The sequence below is a fragment of the Rhinolophus sinicus genome, linkage group LG01, assembly GCF_036562045.2.
Source record: "Rhinolophus sinicus isolate RSC01 linkage group LG01, ASM3656204v1, whole genome shotgun sequence".
In the NCBI taxonomy this organism is placed as follows: Eukaryota; Metazoa; Chordata; class Mammalia; order Chiroptera; family Rhinolophidae; genus Rhinolophus; species Rhinolophus sinicus.
In genome coordinates, this window is record NC_133751.1 from 76,115,489 (window position 1) to 76,142,677 (window position 27,189).

Consider the following 27,189-nt stretch of genomic DNA (forward strand, 5'->3'; position numbering starts at 1 on the left):
AATTTGCATTCTTCACCTTCAATAATTAATAAGTATAAACTCTATATATTTGATTCCTATTACACTAGTTTCTAGTACTACAAAATAGCACTTTAGTTTTATGTTGACCCTTTCAGATATATTAGTTTTGATTCTCCAAATAAGCAGAAAGTTCTTCACGGGCTAGGACTGTGTCTTCAGTCAAGAACACAGCAAGAATTTCTTGAATATTCACCCATGAGTACTCGTTTAATGCCTTTTAAAACTATGCCTTGGCAATCAGCATATAAGCTTATTTTATATGTGTTTAACCTCTATCTTGTCTACATATGGACTATTAGACATCCTCATTTCTAGTCTAGAGACACCCCAAAATGCTAAATGTATCTTCAGAAAATGTTAAATCCATCACTCTCCTTTTCTTGAGGAAGGTATTAAACATAATGTAATGTTTACATAGGAGATATTAATTCAAGGTTTTAACTCAGTGGACAGTTCTTTCTTGTTTCTATTAACAGAGATAAGACATGACATTGATGATAGAAATAAATAATCCCCATTTCATTCCAAATAATTTGTATTTCATTGGGCTTATTTTTTATTTCAAGTCATATCTTTTTTGTGATATTGTGTGAATGGTGACATTAAAATAAGATTACATTCCTTATTTGCATTTCATCATGTCAAGAGACATGTGAAGCAAGCTAAATGGATAAAACACCTTTTTTAACATTTAAATATTTGATATTCATAGTTGAGAGGCAACATAGCATAGTTATTAAGAATAAAGACTTTAAAGCTAAATAGCCTGGCTCTAAATCCCTTTTCTTTACTTAGTGGCTATATGGGCTAGGGAGATAACTTGTCTGCACGTCAGTTTCTTTTCTGTATATTGAGGATAATAAAATCTACACCACAACATAGTTATGAGTATTAAATAAATTATCATATGTGTAATTTTTAAAACAATGTCTGTTACATAATAAGTGTGTAAAAGATAAACCAATAAACAAATATACATTCCCCAAAATAAGATTTAACTAGTGCTTTTTTTTTGGATTGCATATATGGTATTTTAAAAAACTTCAAATAATTAATCCACTCATTTGCCATAACAAGAGATTGGCAAAACGATCCCATCATAACTTCTGTTTCAGTTTTTTGGTTGTTTTTTTTTGTGTTTTTTTTTAAGCATGTAAGATCAACATTTACCTGACTATCACTCTTCCAGGCTAAATTACTTTTACTTTTCTGAAACTTGAGTAATAAGGGGAAAAAAGAGACTAGAAATAATGGAGTAGATGTTTATTAATTTGATAGAATAGACGATTTATTATTTTGGGTGTTGAAACAGCCGCTATCCCCTTAATTAACATAAACTAGTTGCATAAATTATAGTAAAGCAATTAGTCTTCCATGAGTTGTTTCTTCATTTGACTATTGAGAACATGAACTACCCAGCATGGGAAAAAATAAAACAAACAAAAAAATTTGACATACAAACCAGAAGGCCTGAGTTATAAGTTCTGTTTATATAATAAAATCGTTGTGTTCATAGACATGTCACTTGAACTGGGCCACTGTTTCTTCAACTGTGAAATAAGGCACTAATAAGACTGTAATTACTAAGACTGATATTGTGATAAATGAAAGGTGAGGTTGAAAAGGGTCCATGGATAAGTTTACCAGAGCTAAGCTTGACAACAGAGATAAGGACAATAAGCTTAATTGCCATCATTTTTTCGTACAAAACCAGAGAGAATTTAAGAATATTTTTCGAATAGTTAGGCAATATGTATTTTGTAAGAAAAGTACTAAAAGCAAAGTTACACAGTAACCAGCAAGGGCACCACCAGGAAAAACAAAATCAGAGGTTCTCTGAAAAGGTTAGCTGAAATGAGAATTGCTAGTTACTTGCAAGGTATGGAGCCTAAAACGGGAGATGAAAAGCTAAACACAGGAGTATGAAAAGCTAAACAGAGGAGTAAGTGAAACTCAAGGTTATTTTCACTTTCCCAGATAAAAGAATACAAATATAGTGAGCCACAAGAAGGAAAACAATTTTCTCAGACAGGTAGTTTAGCCACTCATATAGATTTTATCCAGTCGGTTGATGAAAAGCTAAGATTATTCACTCCTTTGTTAATTTATTCATGCATACATTCATACAACAAAAAATTGAATTGCAATGTATTTTCATACCCAGTTTTTTGTTGTTCTCAGATTGCTTATTTTCTTTTGCAGACCATTCTTGGTTTTGGAGGCACTATACAGAAGGTGCCAAAAAAAATGTACACACATTTTAAGGAAAAAAAAAACTGTATTAAAATTGTAATACTCAATATGTACCAATAACAAAAGATGAATACAAGTTATGTGTATGCATTTTTTGGGCACCCCCGGTATATCACTCAAATCTTTACCAATGATAAAATGGGCTGTTACTATCATTTCGGCTTTTTTAATTAGCCCAATTTCCTCTGAAATTTTGTTTGATTTGTATATCCTGCTTCCATTATTTATGTGAATGAAATACCCTTATTGGAATAGGCAATCTGCACAATTTCAACTGTATCTCTGAGACCCCTGAATAAGAAGGAGGATTCAGTGAAAAGAAGTCGGGAGCTATCAACTAGCAGAATTTCTTACACACAGGTAGATTGGAGCATCAATATTTGTCAAACTGAAGAGAGCTTTACTCTGAAGATGAAGCAGTTTATTTTCCTACTTGGAAGGATTGCCTTTTTAGTTTTTCTTTATCCTCTGAGAATTGCTTCCCATTTTGCTCTCCTTCTCATTCATGACCCAGCAGGTACTTTCCTTAGTGAATTGCCTTTTGCAATTAGCCTGAGAACACAAATTCTGGCTGATGTTGAATCTCCTTAGAGAGAGAAAGGGAGACTGTTGACTGATTTGAAAACTTCTTAGCGTTGATCTAGGGATTGTTGCAATTAACACCAGTTTCTTACTATCCAACTTCACCTGTTTCTTCAACTTAAATCTGGTAAAATCTTCTTTCTATAGTTTAGGAGTTCCTCAGATTTTATGATAGCTGGCTTCCATTTCCCCAGTACTTTTATATTTTCGTATACTTGTTTCAGTTCGGGTGGATGGAGAGAGAGATTAAATTTGTGGTTGGCCATTTTGAACTAAAAGTATAAATCTGAAATTCAGACTATACTGCCAGGAAGTGTATAGTTGTGTTAGGAAAGACTAATGATAGAAGCTGATAAATCAAAAGACTAAGGTATTGATGTAATTAAGAGGTAATAATGATCTGACCTAAGGCAGGGATACTAGAAACAGAAAGAGACAGCTGGATTTGGGAGACATCGCGGAGAAAATGCCCAGTGTCGGATAATTATCTGAAGAAAAGCAATAAGGGGAAGAGAGGAATCAGAATTTACTTCCCAAGTTACCTGCAGTGGTTGTCTATAAGTGAAATACTCTAGACACAGAATACAGAATGGGAATAGAGCATGAATGGGATAACTTGCTAGTGGACAAACATGTGAGTTAATTTCTGGAATTTCTTGAGCTATGTGTAATTTTAGACATAATGATGTTGCTGTCCAGAAGGTAGTTGAATGTGTACTAAACTCTGTTACAACAATTGTAAGACAGATGAGTTTTAACAAAAAAGAAAGGTGTGAGAATTCCACTGTTTACTCTAGGGAACTGGACATGCTTTGTAGGAGTCATTGTCAGCTCGTCCACAGTGGGATTTTTTACTAGAATTCTATATGATGCTTCTGGGACTTCCTTGTATATAAATTGTTAGCACTAAACGAGGTAGAACACTTACTGAGATGGAAGCTAAAAGTGATTTTCTTGACTTCAAACACCATAAAATAATTTTGCTTGTTTGAACTTTATGTAAAAGACAACATACGTTTTGTAATCTTTTGTTTCTGGTTTCTTTCACTCAAGAATATACTTTTGAAATTTATCCATGTGGTTGTAGGTAGTTGTAATTTATTCATTTCAGTATTATACAGTGTATGAATACAACAATCCATTATTTTGTTTGTGCACTTTTGGGTAATTTTCCCATTTTCAATATCATGAATAATACTGGTATGCAAACTCTATATGTGCGATAAACATTTGTACACATTTCTTATGAATATCAATCTAAATGTGGAACTGCTAAGCCATGGGGAAAGCACATATTCAGCTTTAGTTGATACTTCTAAAGAGTTTTCTGATGTGGCTGCAATTAGCTCACATCAGCAATGTATGAGATGCTGACTTGCTTCACATCATGACCAACCCAGAGCGCCACTTCCTCAAAGGTGATTCTTCCCGGTTACAAAGGCATGGCACTTTTGAATACTCTACCCAATGCCCTGTGCATGATGAGGCTGAAGTGGTAGAAACAGGCACTGTCACTGGGCTCTTGAAAGTTTCACATACTGGGGGTCCCTCTAATCATTATGGGTGGCTCTTTTCCTCCATTCAGAAAGTTTCCTCATATGTACGGTATGCACAGTTTACTGCCAAATCCTCTAAGAGGACCGTTGGCAGATCTCCAGATTTCTCTCTGCACACAGCACTCTCTTCTGTGGTACTCTGTCCTATTAAGTCTAGCCATCTAGCTCTTTTGATATCCTGGACACCACTCCTTCATCTCTATTTAGGGAGTCAACCAGGCCCTGCTTGGGGTCCTCCAACTTTCCCCACGGCCTGGTAACTTCTTCAAGACAATGAGCTGGGGGAATCTTAGCACTCACCTTTTTTGCTTTTCATGTATCTTAGAAATCATGCTACTTTGTTGCCTGTTTTGTGCTGGTCTCAGCATATTGCTAGAAATGCCAGGGGACACTCACCTGAGCCCTGGTTACCCTTTCAGGACCAGAGTTGTGGCAGGACCAATCTTCAGATAACCATCAGGAAACTCTGAGAAATAAAATTCATTACTCACAGGTTCTGGAGGATACACAGCATGCCTGGGCCCACACAGCATGCTGGTAAAGAAGAAGAGAAAGATATTACACATGGGGTTCTGCTTTTATTGGGGTTTGGGGGCTAGGGTTTCACAGGTTTCACTCTTTATTAATGAATTTAAAACATAAGAGCAGGAATTAAAGCATGGGAACCTAAGGAAAAAAAAGTGGTCAAAAAAAAAAAAGTGTTCAGTTATCTAAATCAACCAAAATTCTTTAAATGAAGAAACGTCAAGGGGGGGACAGCCTGTCTCTTTATTTAATCACCTGGCTAGCAATGTGCTTATTTAAGATACTCCTCTTTGAAGTGGATGTCTGGGCAATCACAGATTAAGTCAGGCCCTTGCACTACAAAACAGAAAAAACACCTCTAAGGGCTTAACACTATACCTGGTTTCAGTTTCTTAAAAACACTTGTTTTACATAGTTGTCCAGTTTCTTAGTTTCTTAGATTCAGAGCCTGTTGCTCTATTTGGCCAGAAGCAAAAATTGATATATATATATATATATATATATATATATATATATATATATATTCATTTATCAATAATTTCAATGTGTTATAATTTACCTGCTGTGATTTTTGTTTGATCCATGGTTACTTTAAGATAATTTTCACTGTAGCACTAAGTATTTTTTAAATTTTATTTCTTTGTTATTTCTATTTTTTGTTAATTGCAGTGTTCATAATGTTTACATCTTTATAATTTTTAAGTCTACTCAACCAACTTTTCAGAGAGGTGTATCTCCTAATATTGTTGTGGATTAGTCTGTTTCTCTCTTTTTTTCATTTCAATTTTTGCTTTATATATTTTGGAAGCTGTGTTATTGAGATGAATACTGATTTAGAATCCTCCTGATGGATTAAGTTCACTATCGTTGCAAAAATGCCCTTGTATTAGACAGAATCCTCTAAAGTAACAGAATTGGATATAATATGTATATGATATATATATATATATATATATATATATGATTTATATTGAGAAATTGGTTCACAGGAATATGGTGGGGAGAAGTCCCACCTGTAAGTTGGAGACCCAGGAAAGCCAGTGGTGTGATTCAGTCTCAGTCTGAAGGCCTGAGAACCAGGGGAGCTGTTGGTGTAAATCCTAGTCCAAGGACCTGAGAAGATAGGATAACATGGCCCAACTCAAGCAGAAGGCAGAAAGAAAAAGGGAGGAATTCTTCCTTCCTCTGCCTTTTTGTTCTATGCAGGACCTCAATGGGTTAGATAATGACGACTCACACTGGGGAGGTTCAAACTACTTGACAGAGTTCACCAAGTCAAATTCTAATTTCATCCAGAAATACCCTTACAGACACATCAAGAAATAATGCATAGCCAGAAATCTGGACACCCCATGGTGCAGTCAAGTTGACATATAAAATTAACCATCACATCCTTTTTTATCTGTACTAATGTTTCTTGCCTTATATTTTACTTTGTCCAGTATTTTACATGGACAAATATTCTACTGTATCTAGCATTACACAGCTAGATTCATCAGGTTAATGTTTCTTTCATCTCCTTTCTTTGTTTAATTGGGATTAATCGCATATTTTTTCTGCTATTCCTCAATAAATTGTTAATTATATATTACTTTCCTTATCTTTAGTGTTACCTTAAAAATTATGACTTGAATGATTACTATGTAACTGTCATGCAGGGACTCATGTGGGGTCTCAGCTCCTGCTCCCCACATAAGAACACAGGACACAGTGAGGCCAAAAAGGAACATCCACAGAGCCGTAGATAGGGGAGTCATACCACTATATTCTTGCTGGCAGCTGGGTTGGAGACACAGGAAGCAGGAGCCACACTATCTGCAACCTGCCGTCCACTTCTCTGCCAACCAACCCCACTTGCTAGCTGCAATCCGCTATGCTAGCTGCAATCCACTCTTGCTGGCTCAGCCACCATCTTCTTGCTAGCCCCCATTTTCTGCTAGCATAGCCATGGCTGGTATATTAGTGGGCAATGGCTCACTGGTTATAACTGACGGCCAACTAGCCACAGCTGATGGCCATCCAATCACAGTTGATGGCCATTTACTACCTGAGCCAGCACCTTTCCACATGAGGCCGAGAGCCTGGAAACTGCATTCCTGTCTCTATCCCCACAATAACTTACATGCTTAGCATTATATGTACTTTTTACTTTGATAGAACTTTAGAGCCTTTAAAAATATTTGCCTCCTCCATCCTTTTTGTTTCATTATGTCTGATTGTATACATTTTAAAGGACACAAGATATTAAGATAATTGTTTTAGATATTCAGTATTCATTTATATTTACTTACTGTTTACTTTTCCCATGTTAAGAGAAATATTTGCTTTCTTCTTTTTCTTGTCTTTTTTTTTTTTTTTTTTCCTACTGGAAGAACTCCATTAGCACTTCTTTTAGTGAAATATGGCTAGGGGAAAATTCTGTTTTTGTTTTACTAAAAGTGTCTTAATTTGCTTTTTTTTCAAACATATAGAGGGTGCAAAAACAATGTATAGACATTTTAAGAAAGGAAAACTGTATTAAAATTGTAATAATGTATACTGATAACAAAAAATGAATATAAGTCACGTTTGACTTCTGCAATTACAATAGGTGATCAGCATCCAGACACTTCTGATTACAGAGAATTACTGCTTGAGCAACATTGATCAAAGTATCCCCTTGTATGTATTTTTTTGGCACCCTTAGAATTTTTCTGGTTATATAATTCTAGATCCGTACCTTTATCTAGATAACTTTTGTAGTTTATTTCAGATTTTCTAGTTGTTCTTAGATGAAATATTGTTTGTTCTACTCCAAGCTTCCCCATTATACTTGTAACTGGAAATTTGAGTAGGTGATTTTATCTTCCATTTATATGTTCAATGAAGAAAATTGTATATTTCTTCTTTTTGCAATCTAATCATCACCACTTTTGTAATTCTTTTATTTTGAAGGCAAAATTATCACTCTTGTTTTCTAGACACACTGATATATTACTATTATTAAAATGGATTTTCAATTTTAATTTCTACCTGTTTACTTTTCTATATATAAATTATAGTGATTGTATAATTTTTATTTTGTATTTGGCAAGCTTTCTAAAGTACCTTACTAAATTTGTGAATTTCTCAATGTATTCTTTTGAGCATTTTAATTTTGCAGTAATATTTATACATTAATCTGTGATGCAATTATATCTTTATAATTATGACTTATTTTGTCTTATATCTTTCTGTTTATTCAAATAGCCTTTAAATCACATAATGTTCTCATTAAAATTATTTTTAAGTACTTCGATTTTTTTCCCCCTGAAGTTGTTTAAAATATTTTGTTCATAATTTTTCTAGGTTATTATTCATAAGTAAGAAAATGTATAAAATGTGTGTACTTTATAAACTCATCAATTTTATTCATTGTTTTTGCTGATTATCTTAGGTTTTATAGGTAGATAATTATATCTTTAATAGTTTACATTTATTTTGATATAATATAATTAAGCACAAAAGTATACATATATGTTTATATTATTGCCATTGACATAAAAATTCATTTCAGAGAGTCAAATACACAAGAATGAGAATGTTTTTAAGTTTTTGGAAACTCAATTTCATTTCTATTATGAGTCTCTATTCCTCCCAGATATCAAAACTTAATCCAAATCAATGTTGGACTCCATCAATATTAGTCTCATTCACCTTTTTTCAAGAGGAATTATGTAATGTCAAGATTTTCTTAAGATGTAGGGTGAGGAACACTGAACTTTTCAATTTTACTAGATGTTTTTCTACAATGGCATCACTTAGAAAACCTCTGTCTATTTGAGTTTGTGTCTTAGTACCATGCATACTGCTACTGAGTTATCTTGATTCTCACCAGCAATTTCTATAGATCCTGAAAGTATTCTGTTCTGTTGAGTATGCCACTCTTGGGCACACTCAAATCATCAGTTTTTACCTAACACTAGGGTGGGGTGAGGGTGTTCAGAAAATTCATTGAACTTAAGGGTTCTTCACATTAAAAAATTATTTCTTTCATAGAATGTTGATACAACCACCAGCACAGCCCAGGAAGAGGTGCAGAGATATCCTTCACTCTTAGATTCCAGAAAATTATCTTAGAGTTCTGCCACCTCTCTCACCAGTGTGTTGATTCTCAAGGACCTCAGATATTCTCCTCCCCCAGAATAATAAACTTATAAAATCTGAAAAGTATTAAGATTTCACATATTTTTACATGTATGTTAACATGCTAATACATTTATGTTTATGACTTCTATATATGTATTTTTTCTGTTGCTTTATTTTCCATATTTCCTGCCTGGTCATTGGTGCATTTTCTTTACTGTTGAACGTATTGAAGAGGAATATATTCTATTATTAGTCCATTCTCTCTGTATTTGAAAACCTTGCCTTTATCTGTGATATTTCTATAATTAGAGCATTCTAATTCTTCTTTGCTTATGAAAAAATTTAGGAGAACTTGACTTTTGTTACATTAATGACTAGAGCACTCAATTAGTTTTTGTTAATACAAGTCCTTTGGGTCACCATTTCAGAGTTTTTACTATAATTCAACTTTTGGCAGTTAAGTTGTATTCCTCTAATGTAAAATACTTTTTCAGATTTTTTTTCTTGATTTATATTTTACGGTTTAGTAAAGGTACTATTACTTTTTGACCACACTATTTCATTTTTGTTTGTAATTTAGTCTAAAGGTGAAGTGGAGTACTACTTCCAACAATATTTTATTTCACAAAATTTAATTTTTGTAACATTTTCAAAAACTACACTTTAGTTATTTTTACATTATGAGTTAGAAACTTTCAAACTGACAATGTTCTCCTGTCTTTGAATATTTACCACTACAGGTGGGACATCTTTGTATTTATTATCTCTTCCATAATTTTTATTTATATTTTCTCTCCAATATGAGCATCATTTTTAATCTTACATTATGTTAGGATTTTCTTACCTTTAGCATGGGCACATTACTCATGAAATTTGAGTTTTCCTTTATAATCTCAAAGAGAATCATCTCTTAATTATTATTATCTCTGAGACTTCTCATTCTAGTATTTCTCTTTATGGGTGTCTATTATTATTTTATAGGAAGTTATCCATGTATTTTTGCACTATTTACATCATCTATGAGGGCACCCATCCCACCTGCCAAGACGTCAATCAGTTCACTGCTGTCGCAAAGACCATCTCCCTGCTGGTGGGGTTCTCCATTGGGTAGATGCAACACCTGGATCTTATTAAGAATAACAGCAGCAAGCTATTCAAAGAGGAATTGATAGGGTGGGTAGAAAGGTAAAAATGAGCAGGAGAAGAAGAGACCTATCTCCAGTTAGGAGGCCCCTTGCAGCTACTCTCAACTGGGGCACAAACACCTTGCTTGCTCAGCAAGATATTGAGAACAAAATACAGTGTTAGAAGAAGGAAAAATGCTGGAGTGAGAGAAACCATCTTGCTTATCAGAATATACATCCTGCTTCTCAGGACCATTTTTAATGAGTTTCTCAAGTAAATCATGGGAAATTAACAGTTCACGCTTGCGTCCTAAGAAACAACCTTGAGAACCAGAGGGGAGGACAGGACACATCAGCAGAGAAACAGAAAGATAACAGAGAGGGAGAGGGGGAGACAATTCTACCCATAGAGATAAACACCCTCACACAATGTAAGGAAAAGCTTTGTTCCTCTTTTGGGTCAGCCGGCTCTAGGACTTGGAGTATACTAGCTTTTACTGATAAACTCTTTGCTGTCCTATGTTGCACACACTCTGTCTCTTGACTGAGTTCATTCAACTTCAAGAAGACAAAAGAGCCGAGGTACAAAAGTCCTTCCCAGTAATGGAATGAAGTCGCTGCCCGATTCAGAGAGCCTGTTTCTGTTATCACATGCCAGCAACCATCTTTACCTACCAGTATAACCCTAGCCACCTATGCACCTGGGTCAGCCCCAGTATACAACCTGCTGAAGAGGGCCAGGGTTTTCCTGTCTACACTGCCAACAGCAAGGGTTCTGGAACCATTGGCCAAGTCGGTTAGGGGCCACTGAACTAGTTTGCCTTCTCGCCCACGGCTTGCACGTAGCCCACTCCTGCTTGGGTTCATAGAGAACTACTTTGGGGAGCCTGCCTTGTGCATTCTGGATCCCTGATGGCCACTGTGCGAAGATAGATGGTAAAGATGACCTAGTCATTATGTGCTCCTTCATGATGAGCCAAGTGGTGGCCTCCATCACCGGGGTCAAAGCCATGGCTGTGGACCTCTATTTCACACAGGCTGAATGGACAGTGGCAGCCAATGGTGACTGGAATGGATTGGAGAGGGGGAAGGGGAGCTGAAACTGCCAACTGAGGCTGAGGGCAGCTCTCTCCTCTGCTCAAGGCGGGCTCCTTCACTTACCACATCAGCTCTGCTCCTTGGCCGGGAGGTGCCTTCTCTGTAAGAGCTTACTGAGGATGTGCATTAACCTACCGCGCAGCACTGACTGAGGCTGCGCAGCTCTGATGCCACGCCCCCAGCAGCTCTCGCCTGGTGACTTCAGTGCTGGTCAGCTGCCCTTCCAGCTTCCCTGTACCTGTGGCCCCCACGCACCCAACGGGCCGCCCAGGAGCAAGGGATGAGGGCAATGCCCCATTCACATTTGGTTGGCCTGGGTAACACCAGCCAAGGCAGCAGTGGGGACAGGACTGTGAGGACTAGCCCAGAGACCTGGGTCTCTGCCTCCTGCAGGCCGCGCTGTGCCTGCACATCCATGAGGTGCCGCAGCCAGAGCCCCTGGAGTGCACGAAGACGGCCCAGGGACTGCCCTGTTCTCTTCCTGGACTACGTTGTCATTGCCTGCCATTGTCGCTGCAGCTGGGCCTGGTCAGGCTAGGCCTTCACAGAAGAGGAGACGAGGCTCAGGCAGAAGGAATTTGGCCCAGGTCACCCAGCCAATTACCAGGTAACTAATAGACACAGGTATGAAGTCATGAGTGTCGGTATCCCCCACCCTACGCCTCAGCCTCCTAGCTCTATTCCTCTCTGCTAACCTCACTGCTCAATTTATAAACAAGACTATGTGTGACCTATGAACTTTTAGGGGCTCTACCATGCACAAATTTGGGGAGTGGGCAGAGGATCCCCAAACAGACCCTGGGAGTATGCAGTGGCAATGTGGCTTCAGCCTGTCCCTATCCACTGCCAGGAACAATGGCCCTTTCCTCCCCCTGCATGGGTGTTACCTTCTTCCCTGTCCACAGCATATGTCTGGTCACTGCTGGGGGAGAAGAGCCGCAAGAACCCCAGTGTCTTCAGAGTCTACCTCTCCGTTCAGTGGACAGAGCTGGGGTGTCTGCCCTTGCTACTATTGTCTTTGCTTACAAAGACCGTAAAATTATGGAGAGCCTTTCTGGGCCCTCACTGTTCTTCAGAACCTCTCATTTATACTAAAGTTCCCTGTTGTTTGAAATTGTATTTGTGATACGAATTTATTCTGACTCTTCAGGATGGTGTGCCCTTTCCTTATGCTACAGTTTCTTATACATGTTTAGCTTTTTAGATACTTGGCAACAGATTAAGTGATATTGCTGTAGCTTTAGAAGAGCTCACATTCTGTTTGGTTGCTGATAATACCTAGTTTACAGCTAAAGAGAAGCTTGATGTGAACAGGTCACGTGCATATTTATAACATTTAGGAGCCATTCTCATAAACTGGTTTCATAGGACTGGGGACAGGTCTTCTTCTAACACCCTTCTCACATTCTCTATACCAATGGGTTACATACAAAAAGAAAAACAGAACAAAAGAAAACAAAGTATGGTATTTCAGGACTCCTCTTATAACTCCTTTCTCTCTTGTCTACAAATATTACTTACTGAAAACAAATAAATGCATTCATCCTGAACTTTGTCCTTATTCATAATCCTGATATACAATAGATTGCCAATTCCGCCATAATATCTCTGCATCTCTTACTCTCCATATATATATATCCTTTATCAATTTTTTCCTCCGTAAGTACAGTTGCTCACCACCAACCTTGCCAGCTATTCTCCTTGCCTCTTCTTATCCCCTTCTCCAATTTATTTTCTACATCAAGGGCAGGATGTATTTACCTAAATTGTAAATCCATATATGTCATTTATTTGCTGAATATCCTTCATAGGCCCACCTACTAACCTAGCGAACTATTAAAAATGGCACAGGAAATGAAAAATGACTGTTAATCTAATCACATCTCTTTTTTCCAAGTAATAGGTGTACACCTATTTACACATAAGATTTGCTTATCTCTTAGTATTTACAATATTTACATTACAGGGATAGTGCCAAGAAGTGTATGGGCTTGGAATATTAAATTCTATAATTTCCATTAATCTTTCCATTAAAAGTTATGTAAATGCAGAGTAATTGCTTTGCTCAGGTAGCTTCAAAACAAATTTTACAATCCCCTCCTTCAAACCAGATTAACAACCTGAGATAACTCAGAAGCTGGGATTGTTAAATCCCACAAAATTGGAGCTCTTAGCTAGTACCAAAGTTTACTAATAATTTCAAAATTTCAAAAATAACAGTTAATGTGACACAGGTGAAAAGTGTGGAGAAGTGCATTAGAAGTGCAGCACTCCCCACTGAACTCCCTGTTTCTTGCTGTATTAGGATGTACTTTGGTTTGGTTTTAACATCTGTGACCCCTAAGTGACGCATGTAAGCCATCACTCATATAAAAGGGTGCTGTTTTGTTCATGAGACATCTATAAGTGTTTCCCTCATGATTACAGTTTATAATACATTTCTCATGGAGCTTCACAATAGATCCTAAAATACCAAGTTTATTTTCCACTAGCAATCCTATATAGGCTAGATACATCTTGCGAAAGCATTTCAAATATTAGGAGTTTCCCACTACCAAATACCACATACACATATGTATGTTGAACAGAAGGGCTATAATTATTATGTTTGCAAAGGGATTGGATAAGGTCACCTTTCTGCATCATACCCACAGGTAAAGACAGATGTTGTAGTACTATTTCCAACATTTTCTTTTCTACACAACTGTCTTCTAACATATAGACATTTCATAGCATCTTTGGTTGATTATAACTGATCGTTTACCTGTCCTTCCCACTCACATTAATTATAGTACACGAAATTCTATACCATATCATTTTGTATATGTAGGTGCTTTATAAATGTATAATTGATCATTAGGATCACAAAATTTAACAAGCTGGAATAACAGGATAAATGTAGACCATGGCATTTCTCATTGTTATAGAGATATCTGCTCTTATTTCAGGACTACTTTGGGATTTATTTAATGTAGAGTAATAGTGATAATAAGTTTTAGTTGTATCAATTTTTTGATTGTCAATTATATTCATGTATTTTAAAAGGGTACATTTATATTAGAGAGGGCAGCTGCCTTTAAAATGGTATATGTATAGTGAAAAGAAAAACCCTACATTTTAATATCAAGTAGTATTTTCTTTGTTATGATACCAAGTGGCCCTATGTTCTAAGGCTTGTGTTCCTAATTTACCATGTGAATTGGGTGGGAGTAACCTTTCTGTGCTTATGGTAATATGTAGATCTTGTACTTTTCCATCTTGTACTTTTCCAAAAGCAACAAAAACCGATGATATTTGAATTCAAATATTTTGAGTGAGAGAACATAATGCCCCAAGAAACCCAGTGAAACATTACTATGAAAAGGAAAACTTCCGTTGTTTGACAACTACCTTGTTAATACAAAATAATTTTAAATTGATTTTTCTTAAAAAAAACAAACCACAAAACATTTCAAATTACTGCTTTGTATTTAGTACCACATTTTGAATAATACATTTGCAAAGAACTTATGATGCTTGTTGAAAAAAAGAACATTCTATGTTTATTAATTATTTTATCCCATTTTACATAATTAGTCCAATTACTCTGTAAACTACTGTTTGTCCTTATTGTTACATCTTGGTTCCCAATCTTTTATTAAATTAATTTGGATACTGATATGTGTATATATTTATAGATACATATGCAACACATACTATATGTTACACATATGTATACACAAGATATTAGCATATCTATTAATTATTTAAATATAGCTTTGGCACAATGAAATTTATTTCCAATATGACCAGACTTACAAACAAAACCATTTTTATTGAGCAAGAAATGAGCCCTGGTTTTTATATTCAATCAATAATTCTGTGAAACTGAATAGAACATTGTTTAGAAAGGATTCATAGAGAACCATTGCTTTCAGTTAGAGTTTTCATTCTGTTTCTATAGTTGCATAGAACATATAGTTTTACTTTTGGTTCATACTAATTCTTTGTAAATATTTTCTTGTTCTCATTTTGAAATGAGGGATTTGGGTTAGTTTACAGTGAAACATATACTCATTTGATTCTGAAACATTTGGCTTATTTTATTTTTTAGTCATAATTTAGTAATTTAGTCTGTGTGCCTATATTTAAAGCCCCAAACAAAGAACAACCTCTGGAAAAGAACTAAAAAGATTTGTTTTGGAGTCTTAAGAATAAGTACTGTGGTACATCAAATTTATTGAGATCCCGGTCTCCTTAATACTATAAGTGCATAAACCAAGCAGGTAAATAATAACTAATCAAGAACTCTTTTGTTAGGTGTCATTAACAGGCATGAGGGTGGGAGAGGAAAAAGAGAAGAAAGGGAGAGAGAGAGCGGAGGCGATGGAGGGAGGGGAAAGAAGGAAAGGAGAGGATATTAGGCAATAATTAAGAAAATGAACATACATGAGAAAGAACAGGAGGAAAATGAAATTTTCTTATGTAACTAGTAAATAAAACCAACCTAAACTATGACTAAAAGCTTAGAAGAAAACAAAATTTAAGACAATAACAAGTTTCTTCTTTTCATGGCTAATTGTTCTTGCTGAGGTGAGAAAAACTTTTTTATTTATATGCAGATGACATAAGAGTACAAAAATAGACAGTGTGTCGAGATGTGATGTCTAAGATTTTCAACATGGAGGATATGTCCTCTGAAAACTGTATGATATCCCTGATGCCTTCACATGGGTGATGTATGACAGATAGCACTTGAATCGGCAAAACAGATGCACCCACCCATTTCAGAACTTAACGCAACTTTAAAAAATGCAAGAGAAGCTAACTCTTGGTAATTTAGCAGATTAGTACATCTTTGGGACACACAAAATGAGAAGGAAAAGTAAATTTCATAAGATAATTTATTTTAGAAGGCTCTTGTTCCTTTTATGAGCCTTCTAATTGTGCATTGCAGCAAAATATCAATTTTGTTAAGACTTTTATAATAAACCCTTAAATTTTTAGTGTCTTCCCTCTAAAAGAATCACGTGGTAATTTGCTAGAACCTTGCAGGTAGCAGATATTTGCTTTAACTATGCATCAAGTGACCTTATCCTTGGGTTGGACAATATAAAGTTCTTTGCCAATTACATTTCAGTGCATTGAAGACTAACTTACAGTTTGAAATCACAGCAGGGTTTTTACTGGATAGAATGTTGTCTTCTGTCTTGGAGTGCAGCCAGAACACAAGCTACAATTTTTCTATTACTGAGTATAGTATTGATTTATCTGACTAAAGGAGTATAATTAAATATTCTCTATTTCATTAATTATCAACCAAACTAGAATATTACAATTAGAAGAGAGAAACAGGTGTACTCATATTACTCACTATTACATGTGGTGCACCTGTATCTAATGGTCTTCAATTGCACCTAAATATTCTTAAACACATTTTAATGATTGTAACCCATAGTATCTTCTCTGATGGCAAGTGTATAAAATTTTGTTACAATGTTTTCTGAACCTGTAGCAAAGTTGTTAAAGACATATATTCAAGTTTTATAGCATAAAAACTATGGCAGATAATCAAATTTCCTTTTTTTTTTTTTGTCTTTTTCAACTTGTGCTAAGAAATGGATATTTGGTCATCTAACATTCAGACTTATTTCTACTTTGTAGATAAACTAACTAGAAAACATGTTTTTCATCATGTTCTACTGTCTCTCTAGGTAACTTTTTGTTGGTCTTAATGAGATTCATCTATTTTCCTTACATTTGACTATTGCTAGAACCTTGAAATAGAATGAGTGTGCAACATGGGAAAGAATATCAGAAATACAGAGGATTAGCTAAATTAAAATATGCTGACTTCATCCTCTTTCTACCTGCATTCATTAAGTATCACATTTCTTTCTCTCATATTAAGTGAAATTAAATATTTTAATATTTCAGCACCAGTGATCTGCTGACACATCTGTCGCATAAAGTTATTTGTGACACCTTTGGACACATGCCTTTTTAGATGATCTCCCTCTCTACCTACACAATAAAAATTAACATTTTTCTAGTGATGAGATTTTTTTACTTCTAACATGTTGGAATACATTTTTTTCTATTATCCATGAAACCATAGTGAGTTTTAAACTAGATAAAACATATCCTTCTCTTCTTAATTAAATAAAAATATTTGTTTTCAGTTTTCTATTTCCTGTGTTCTATTGCAGAATATATACCAAATCATATTCTATTCAGCTATGTTATGATTACTAGATTCTTCTTATACATGCCCATTAAGTTGTTTCCTCACTTAGTACACATTATATTGGGATCATAGAAGGTCTTTATGGTGTTCTTAGAGTACAATAATTTTTGAAAGCAGTATTCTGATTCCCAAGTTTGACAGAAGGCCTTCTGACAATATCACAGCCACACCAAACCAGTAGAAAGCCAGATATATGCTGTTCCTATAGAAGCTGTCTTATTTATGCCAGTTTTTACAGGGACATCAGACATTGCTGCCTATTCTGAAGTAGAGATAGTAGTTGGTGATTGCTCATTGACATGAATGATACAGCCCTCCCAGAAGCCATTTTGGTTTCCTTGCTTTCTTTTGTGTGAACAGAAAAATCTAATTTGAGACCTAGAAGTAAATGAGTCCTTGTCATTCTATTTCCTGATTCATCATCTTATATTAGATAGACTTGGAGTTATATTCAAAATGACATTATGTAACCCAATGAAGCACAGCATAACCTGTCATATCCTAATATAATAAGATATGGTGTATTGGAAATCATTTAAAGCAATCACTGCATTTCAGGTTGGGTATCTACTATTGATTCATTTGGATTCTTGTCGTGAATTAACTTTGGTAAGAGTGAACAATGTTATTAGGATGAAAACTTTCAAATCTTTACAAGTTGACAATGTTTTCACGTATTTGCTACAGCTTTATTAGTCCCTTGAATTGGTATAAATACCTACATTAATAGAATTGCTTTGTATACATTCTTTCTTGTCACCTCTTCTTGTTTGCTGTACATCCTTATTTATTTTAATTTTTCTATAGACATGTGAATGAACACAGCAAAAATTCGGTAAAGAGAACAATGGGGATAGGCTCTACATGAATATTATTTAGGGATATATACATTTTTTTAACTGTTGCAATGTTAATAATTATACTAATTGTTCTATTATTTAATAGTAATGATGACTTTCACTTCCTAAAATAAAGTGCTTTTTCTCCATAGTCAAATACAAGGCTATAACATCAAACTCTCCTTTAGAGCAAGTGAATTTCGTTAAATGAAATATCCTGAAAAGAACTTATAATTTATATCCATTAGAAAAAGTAATCAGCATAAGTCCTCTTAAACAGGGAGCCAATACATATTTATTAATTGTAATGTGAGCGTCCGTTATTACCTATCTTTATGATTATAACGATAAACAGAATCCCAGCCAGCTGTACAACATCCTAATTAATTGTACCACAGAGGAAACTTCTTATATCTGGATCAAGTGATTTTTTTGAAAACTCTGTAATACTATTGCTTTACTCCAGGTTAATTTGTTATGGCTTTGTTTAGAGGTAAATGGTAAAGATATGATCAATACTTGCATTTTTAACTTAAGAACTTGTCAAAATTTCCAGTCAGAGCTCATTCAAACGGTACTATTTTTGTGGTTTGTCTTGTAAGGCATCATTTTGTATTCGCTCATTTTTACATTTAATACCTTTTGATATAGTTAATATCAGTGATGCCTACCACAAATATGAAAACATTTTTTTGTCAATGAATAACTGAATGATTGTGCTGAAAATTAAAAATAGTGTTTGTTTATATCTTGACAATGAAAAACATGTACTGTAGGACAGGATTTGCCTTGTCATTCCAGTTTGATCAGCATGGAATGGGGCAGTGTTCAGTACTTAGGTTTAGTAAAGGAGCTGTTACCTTTACAAACCAGGATAAATAATTCCAGTCTTAAATTTTTAAGTTAGATGGAAATGTCCAATCAGCTTTACCCTGGTAAGATTTCTTAACTTCATCATATTTTTCCCATTTCCCAAATGATTCTCTCCTTATTAAACTTTGACAACTGCTGCCTTCCTCTCTCCCTGACATGTAAGATTTTGAAGCTCTTTACAATACTTTTTCTTTATAATGGTAAACATTTTATCAACTATGTTTACTTTGGATTATTTCTTTATTCCTCAAAATTTGTAGTTTTTTATAGTTTATCATTTCAAATGGTCAAAAATGTTTTTTTCATTGCTTAGGGGGAAACTAGGTCTCTAGCTTGTGCAAGATTGTTGGAGTAACACACATTACAGCAAACTTAGGAGGTGAAGGTTAGCAAGAGCAAAGTTTGAGTTCTGCAGTTTACCAAGGAGACTGTTTTTTTTTTTTTTTAATTTATTTTTATTTTTATTTTTTAATAAGCTCTCTTTGTATTTATATTTCTTATAATCTAAATTATGTCTATAATCTAGATTTCATGTCATTTTCTATTTTTGTTTTATTTTACCATTTTATTTATTTATTTTTTAATTAAAGTATATTGGGGTGACAATTGTTAATAAAGTTGCATAGGTTTCAGGTATACAATTCTGTAATACATCATCTATATATCACATTGTGTGTTCACCACCCAGAGTCAATTCTCCTTCCATCACCATATATTTGATCCCTTGTACCCACATCTACCACTCCCCACCCCCTTACCATTTTTAAAAGGATTTGGAAGCTTCCAACATATAACGTGCTTTCTAATGTCTCATACCATTTCATTAAAATACTCATGAACACACAAACATAGGTTCAAGAGATTTAACTGCCCAGGGATATAGTTATATTGGTTATAACTATATGCCAGAAACCATGGCTAAATTTTATTCAGTGAAGTTGAAGTTGTGGGCTCCAGCAGGGAAAACTGATGGAACCCAACCAACATTCTGTAGAAAATTTAAAGTTTTCCTACTTTCACATGTCATCATTATATCAAAGAGGTGGTACTTCATCCAACTGAAAGGAGGTGAGGCTTTTCACCAGTGTTCACAATTAGTTTTCCCGGTAATTAGGACTTTTTTAACCCTGCACTGTAATCCAGTATTACTTCTCATTTACAACAAATATGTAAGTATACATCTTAGAAATGTAAGCTTAGTTAATTATGAATGTGAATGATGAGTGAAGATGCACATTGGGGGAAGTTAGTAAAAGTAAAGTGCTAACCCTTGCATTAGATTATCAGAGGGGCATGTTTTGCCCAACTTTCATTTTCTGACATATTGAAATGCCAGGCACAAGCTACTTCAAATTATAGGCCTTATAATACCATGCAAATGGAAACTCAGTATCTGCTTAAGTCATCACATTCTCAGGAGCTAAGTGATTTAAAAAAAAATAAGAAACAAGAAACTTGGCTAGAGGGTGTGCATAAAACTGAGCCTCTAGTTGAAGATCTGAGTGGAAGATTCTAAGGATAAATAGGAAAACAGGCACGAAAAACCAAAGAAAATTCTACTTCATTTCTTTGTCTTGTTCCTTTGTTGTTTTCAGTTTTATATACCACATATTGGTGAAATCATATGATTCTCGACTTTTGCAGTAGGTTTTTTTGTTTGTTTGTTTGTTTGTTTTTTCTCACAGTGGCCTATGTGGGGATCGAACTGGCAACCCTGGTGCTATCAGCACCAACTGAGCTAACCGACCACTGCAAGTTCTTGACTTTTTCTGTCTGATTTATTTCACTTAGCACAATAATCTCAAGATCCATCCATGACAAACAAATGAAAAAACAAAAACTCATAGACACAGACAACAGTTTAGTGGTTTCCAGAAGGTAAGAGGGGAAGTGGTGGTACAAGAGGGAAAACAGGATGAAATATATGGTGATGGAAAGAGAACTGACCCTGGGTGGTGAACACACAATGTGATATATAGATGATGTATTACAGAATTGTACATCTGAAATCTATGTAACTTTACTAACATTGTCTGTCACCCCAATAAACTTTAAAAAAAATTCTACTTCATTATTTAGCAGCAAATTAGAGACCTGACACCCATGAAATATTCCTAAATTATAAAGTAGAACCCAACACAACTTCCAACCAAAGATGAAGAGCTTATGTTTTACAAATATATCACGTGGAAATGTTTTAAAATGTATAATTTATAGATGAAGTAAGAATGCAGCATGTTTTAGAGCACATATTGGAGTCAAAAACTTTTGTAATGACAGCAGGGAGGTACAATCCTATTCCCCATACCCCTGGTCACCAGCTTCCAGGAATGTTGTCTAGTGATAGCCCACAGCTAAGTCTGTCCCCAGGACTGTGCCTAAAGAATCTACTGTTCTGAAGGATGTACCACCTCTGGAGAGGCCATCCACATCCAATGAGTCATCCATGCAAAGGTTTATTCAGTTTGCTTCAATAGCAATTCTGAAGTGTCCTCCCAAGCTTCAGCACTCCCTGTGGGATCAAATAAGGCCTTTGTGTAACTTCCCCCTTGCCAATCTGCTTCCTTCACTTCATTACAGATGCTGTTTCTGAGTACTCCTCATTAAAGTTTATGGATACAAATCTCCCTCTATAGGTCGGGAACCAGACCTATGACAGTTGGTGCCAGAAGTGGTCCGAGGAAACACACTGTAAAATGGGTTTTTGGAGCTGAATTAGCTCCTCGTTGCCTGTTGCAGTAGCAACACAATTGTTAGAAGTTTTAAAGGTCTTAAGTTGAGACAGTCAGTATAGTAGTGAAAGTGAATATGCCTGAAGATGAAATGTATCAGGCTCCAGAATTATGGGAAAAGTTATTATAGGGACTGTAGAATCAGTTGCTTGTTGCTAGGAGCAATAGATGATTTAGTAAAAGAAAAGAAAAGACTAAGGGTGATTTTTCATCAATTGAGAGCTAAATGTGAAAGCCAAAGGGCCTCCTTGGCAACATAAAAAGAGAATCTCATTTCCTCCAAATAGAGGGCAGAGAAGTAGAGTAATACAAAGACTTTATCATAAGGGTAGCAGATCTCCAGAATTGGTTGAATTATCAGACCTGTGAGTCACGTAGATGAAGAAGGAATTGGATCCTGAGACATGGTATAGCTCAGTACCCTAGAAAACTTAAACAACTACTTTCCTTTAAGCAAGTAACCCACTCCTCACTGCTAACCCCCACCCCCACATTTCCTTAAAGGTGATGAAGTGATAGGTCCTTTATAAATATGGCAGCACTTTCTTGGGGTATATTATTTAACAATATGCAAAGAATTCCAGGACATGGTACTGACACACTGGTAGGATGACTCTTGGAAACAGACAAAATGGTCCATATTACTCAAAAGTAAAAATACAGCATTAGAAGAGATCAAAAGGCTCAGAGAAGGGCATGAATTCAAAATAACGTTGTGTAGCCCATTCAAGCCCACAAGATACCATCCTCCCCAGAAGAGACAGTAAATACTCAAGTAGACAAAATGACTCAGCTGGTTGATGTCAGCCATCTTCTGTCATTAGCCATTTCATTGCTGGCACAATAGGCAAATAAATGCATTAGCAATGGTGGTAGGATGGTAGTTATTCTTGGACCCAATGGGCTTCCCACTCACTGGTTAGTGATGTAGTCACTGCTATGGGTCAATATGCCATTAATAGATTGGCATTCCACTCTTGATATGGTGCCATCTTTCTAGGATATTAACTAGCTATGGCTAGAAATTTGATTATATTGGACTCCTACCTCTCTGGAAAAGGCAGAGATTCATCTTGATTGGGATATGCCTATATTCTGGGTGTGGGTTTTCCTGTCCTGCCCATAGAGCCTCAGACAGCTCCACTATTTGAGTGTTTAATCTACCACTGTAGAACCCATCATAACATATCATCAATTCAAGTACTTAACTTTATAGCAGAGGACTTGCAGTAGTGGTCACATCACTATGACATGGTATTCACTTGTCCTGTGAAATACCACACCACGCAGATACTGCTAGCTTGACAGAGCCTTAGAGTGGCTTATGGAAGGTGCAAATGAAAATCTAACTTACATCCCCTGATGAGGGTCTAGTTTGCCAGCATCAGAGACCTACGTCGAACCCCAGTATGACACCATTCCCCAGGATGATCAGCTAGCTATCTGGTGGCAGGTTGATTAGGTAGCTTCCATCATGGAAGGGGCAGCATTTTCTTCTTACTGGAATAGACAGTTACTTGAGATGGATCTGCCTTCTCTGTAGGCAGTGTTTCTGCCAAAATTACCATTCGCAGACTACAAGATGCTTTATATCCTGGCATATTATTCCACACAGCATTGCTTCCAGTCAAGGAACTCAATTCACAATGAATGGATTGTGGCAGTGGGTTATGCTCTTTGAATTCACTGATCTTACCATGTTCCCCATGGCTGAAGTGGCTGTTTTGATAGGATGGTGAAAGGCCTTCTAAAGACTCTCTTACAGTGCCAACTAGGTGCCTATACCTTGCAGACCCAGAAAAGGTTCTCCAGAAGGCAGTATATGCTTTAAATCAGCGTCCAATCTATGGTGCTCTTTCTTCCATAGCTAGGATTCACAGGTCCAAATAACCGGGGATGGAAATAGGGGTGACACCACTCACTATTACTCTGCTGGCAAAATTTCTGCTTCCTGTTCCCAGGCCCTTATGCTCTGCTGGCCTAGACATCTCTGTTTCTGAGGGGGAGGAATACTTCCACCAGGAAGCACAACAATGCAATGAAAACAAAACAAACTAAATCCAAAAGAAAGAAAATAATAGTGATGAGAAAAAAATCAATCAAATTAAACACAGAAAAATAAAAGACAAAAGGGGAAATTACTACAAATTTCTGAATTTAAATATTTTTAAATGCAATATATTGTTACATCTCTCTGTGAACTTACAGAGAAAATAAAAGGGAATATTCAAATTATAACTATTAGGAATGAAATGAGGGTATCACATTAGAACATACAGATCTTTAAAGTATAGAGAGTTGCCTATTCACTGTTGATAGTATCTTTTGACGCACATTTTAAAAAACAAACAAACAAACAAACAAACAAAAAACACCTATGAAGTCCTTATATGTGAGAGTTTATTTCTGGGCTCTCTATTCTACCATTGTCATGCCAGCACCACACTGTTTTGATTGCTATAGCTTTGTAGTAAGTTTAAAATCAGATAGTGTGAGTCCTCAGCTTTGGTTCTTTTTTTCCAACATGGTTTTGGCTATTTGGGGCCCCTTGAGATTCCCTATGAATTTTAGGATTTGTTTTTCTATTTCTGCAATAAACATTATTGGGATTTTGATAGGAATTGAATATTACAAATAATAACTGCTCATAATTTTGACATCTTAGATGAAATAGACAAAGTCTTAAAAAAAAGAAACCATCAAAGCTGACAGATAGTCTGAATAGTTTTTATCACTATTAAATAAATTGAATTCATACTGAAAAATCTCCAACAGGAAAAAAAAACATGTCCTAAATGGCCTCGCGGGTGGTTTATACTAATAATGCCATAGAGAAATAAAACTATCACAGAATCTTTAAAAAAAAACAAAAAAAAATGGAAAAGAAGGAAAAACTTCCAACTCATATTATGAGGCCGGCATCACTGTGAAGCCAAAACTGAACAGATAGATTTCAAGGATAATATTGCACATGATAATAGGTGTAAAAATGCTCAACAAAATATTAGCAAATTGAATATAGCACAATGGAAAAAAACAAAGACAATCCCTTGTAAACTAGGTGGGTTTTCCCTGGGAATGCAAACCTAATTCACTCAGAAAACCACTATGATTCATCATATCGATATACTATGAAAAAAATATAATTATCTCAACAGATGCTGAAAAGCACTTGGGAAAATTCGTTTTTCAACAAATTGGAAATAGAAGGGAACTTCCTCAGTATGATAAAGAACATCTATAAAAAACTAACAGCAAAAATCATAATTAATGATGCTTTCCCCTAAAGATTAGAAGTTAAAGATATTTGCCCTCACTATTCAACATTGTACTAGATATCTTAGCCAGGGCAAAAAGAAAAATTAAAAGACATATAAATGAACAGCAAGAAATATATATATTTTTTATTCGCAGATCTAATACTGTCTTCATGGAACATATGAAAGAATCTACAAAGAAGCTACTAGAAATAATGTGATTATCAAGATCATAATATAAAAGTGAATATGCGGTACAAACTAAAGTGTATTTCTACTTACCCTGTTTCCCTGAAAATAAAACCTAGCCAGACAATCAGCTCTAATGCATCTTTTGGAGCAAAAATTAATATAAGACCTGATCTATAAGACCGGGTATAATATAATATAATAATATGATATAATATAATATGATATAATGTAATATATTACTTTTTGTTCCAAAAGGCGCATTAGAGCTGATTGTTCTGCTAGGTCTTATTTTCGGGGAAACGTGGTACTGGCAATTATGAATTGTTAACTTAATTTTTTTTAATTTAACCTTTTTGTTGAAGTATAACACATTGAACAGTACATAAGTCCTAAGTATATATCTGAATGAATTCTCACCAAGCAGTCATAACCATATACTTCCTCTTTCCTTCCTAAAGATATCACTATCCTGACTTCTAACATTACAGAATACTTTTGCTTGTTTTTACACTTTATATAAATGGAATCAACCAGTATGTATTCCTTTTGTCTGGCTTCTTTTGTTCAACATCGTGTTTGTGAGATTTTTACATGTTGTTAGGTATAGCTGTAGTTTTTATAGTTGTGTAGTATTCTATTAAATGAATACCACAATTAAATATCTAGGAGTTAGATATATTGCTAGGAGTGGAATTGCAGTGTCCTTTCAAATTATAGCAATTTGGTAGATGTAGTGGAATCTCATTATTGCTTTAATTTGTATTGCTGATAGCTAATGAGGTTGTGTTTTTGGACTATTTGGATAGCTTCTTTGGTGAATTGTCTGATCAAGTCTCTTGCCTATTTTTTTCTTCAATGGCTTTGCCTGTCTTTTTTCTTTAAAAAAAAACCCACAAGTACACAAATCATACTAGTCATTTCATATAATTGACTTGTAGTTTGCTTCATTTTGTCTATTGTCAATTTGGTTTTCTATATTATTTTTTTGTGCTCTTATTTTATTACTCTTACTTTGAATTATATTTTTCAGTCCTACTTCCAGCTTCTTGAAATGGACACTTAACACACTGATTTTCAGCCATTTTTGTTTTCTAACATACATACTCGTACATTTGAAGCAATACATTTTCCTTAAGCAATGCTTTAGCTGCATCCCAGAAGTTTGGATATGTTATGTTTTCATTATCATTTTCCAAAATATTTTTGAATTTTCATTGTTATTTCTTCTTTGATGCATAAAGTATTTAGAAGTAGACTATTTAATTTACAAACATTTATGTTTTTTCTGTAAATCATTTTGTGGTTGATTTCTATATCAATTCTACATACAATATTTCAATCCTTTGAAATTTATCAAGATATGCATTAGAGCTTGGCAATTGTGGTAAATGTTGCATGTGCACTTGAAAAGGTTAGGCAGTCTATCATTTTGGGATGCAGTTCTCTAAATACATTAATTAATTCAAGTTAATCAGGTTGGCTGCTCTTTTATATCAGGTGTTCTTAAATTTTCTTAAAGGGCCAGATAGTAAATATTTTAGGGTTGCAGTCCATAATGTCTGTCCCAATGACTGTAGCTTGAGAGCAGTTATAGAGAATATGTAAATAAACAGGGAGGGTTGTGTTCCAATACAACTTTATTTACAGAAACCAGTGGCCAGCCTGTGGGCCATAGCTTGCCAATACATGTTCTATCTAACAGAGATTTAAAAATTTTGGCCTGCTCATTTTATCAGCTGTAAACAAGTCTTCCACAAAGAACGTGAATTTTTCTGATTCTACTTTTCATTCTGTAATTTTTGTT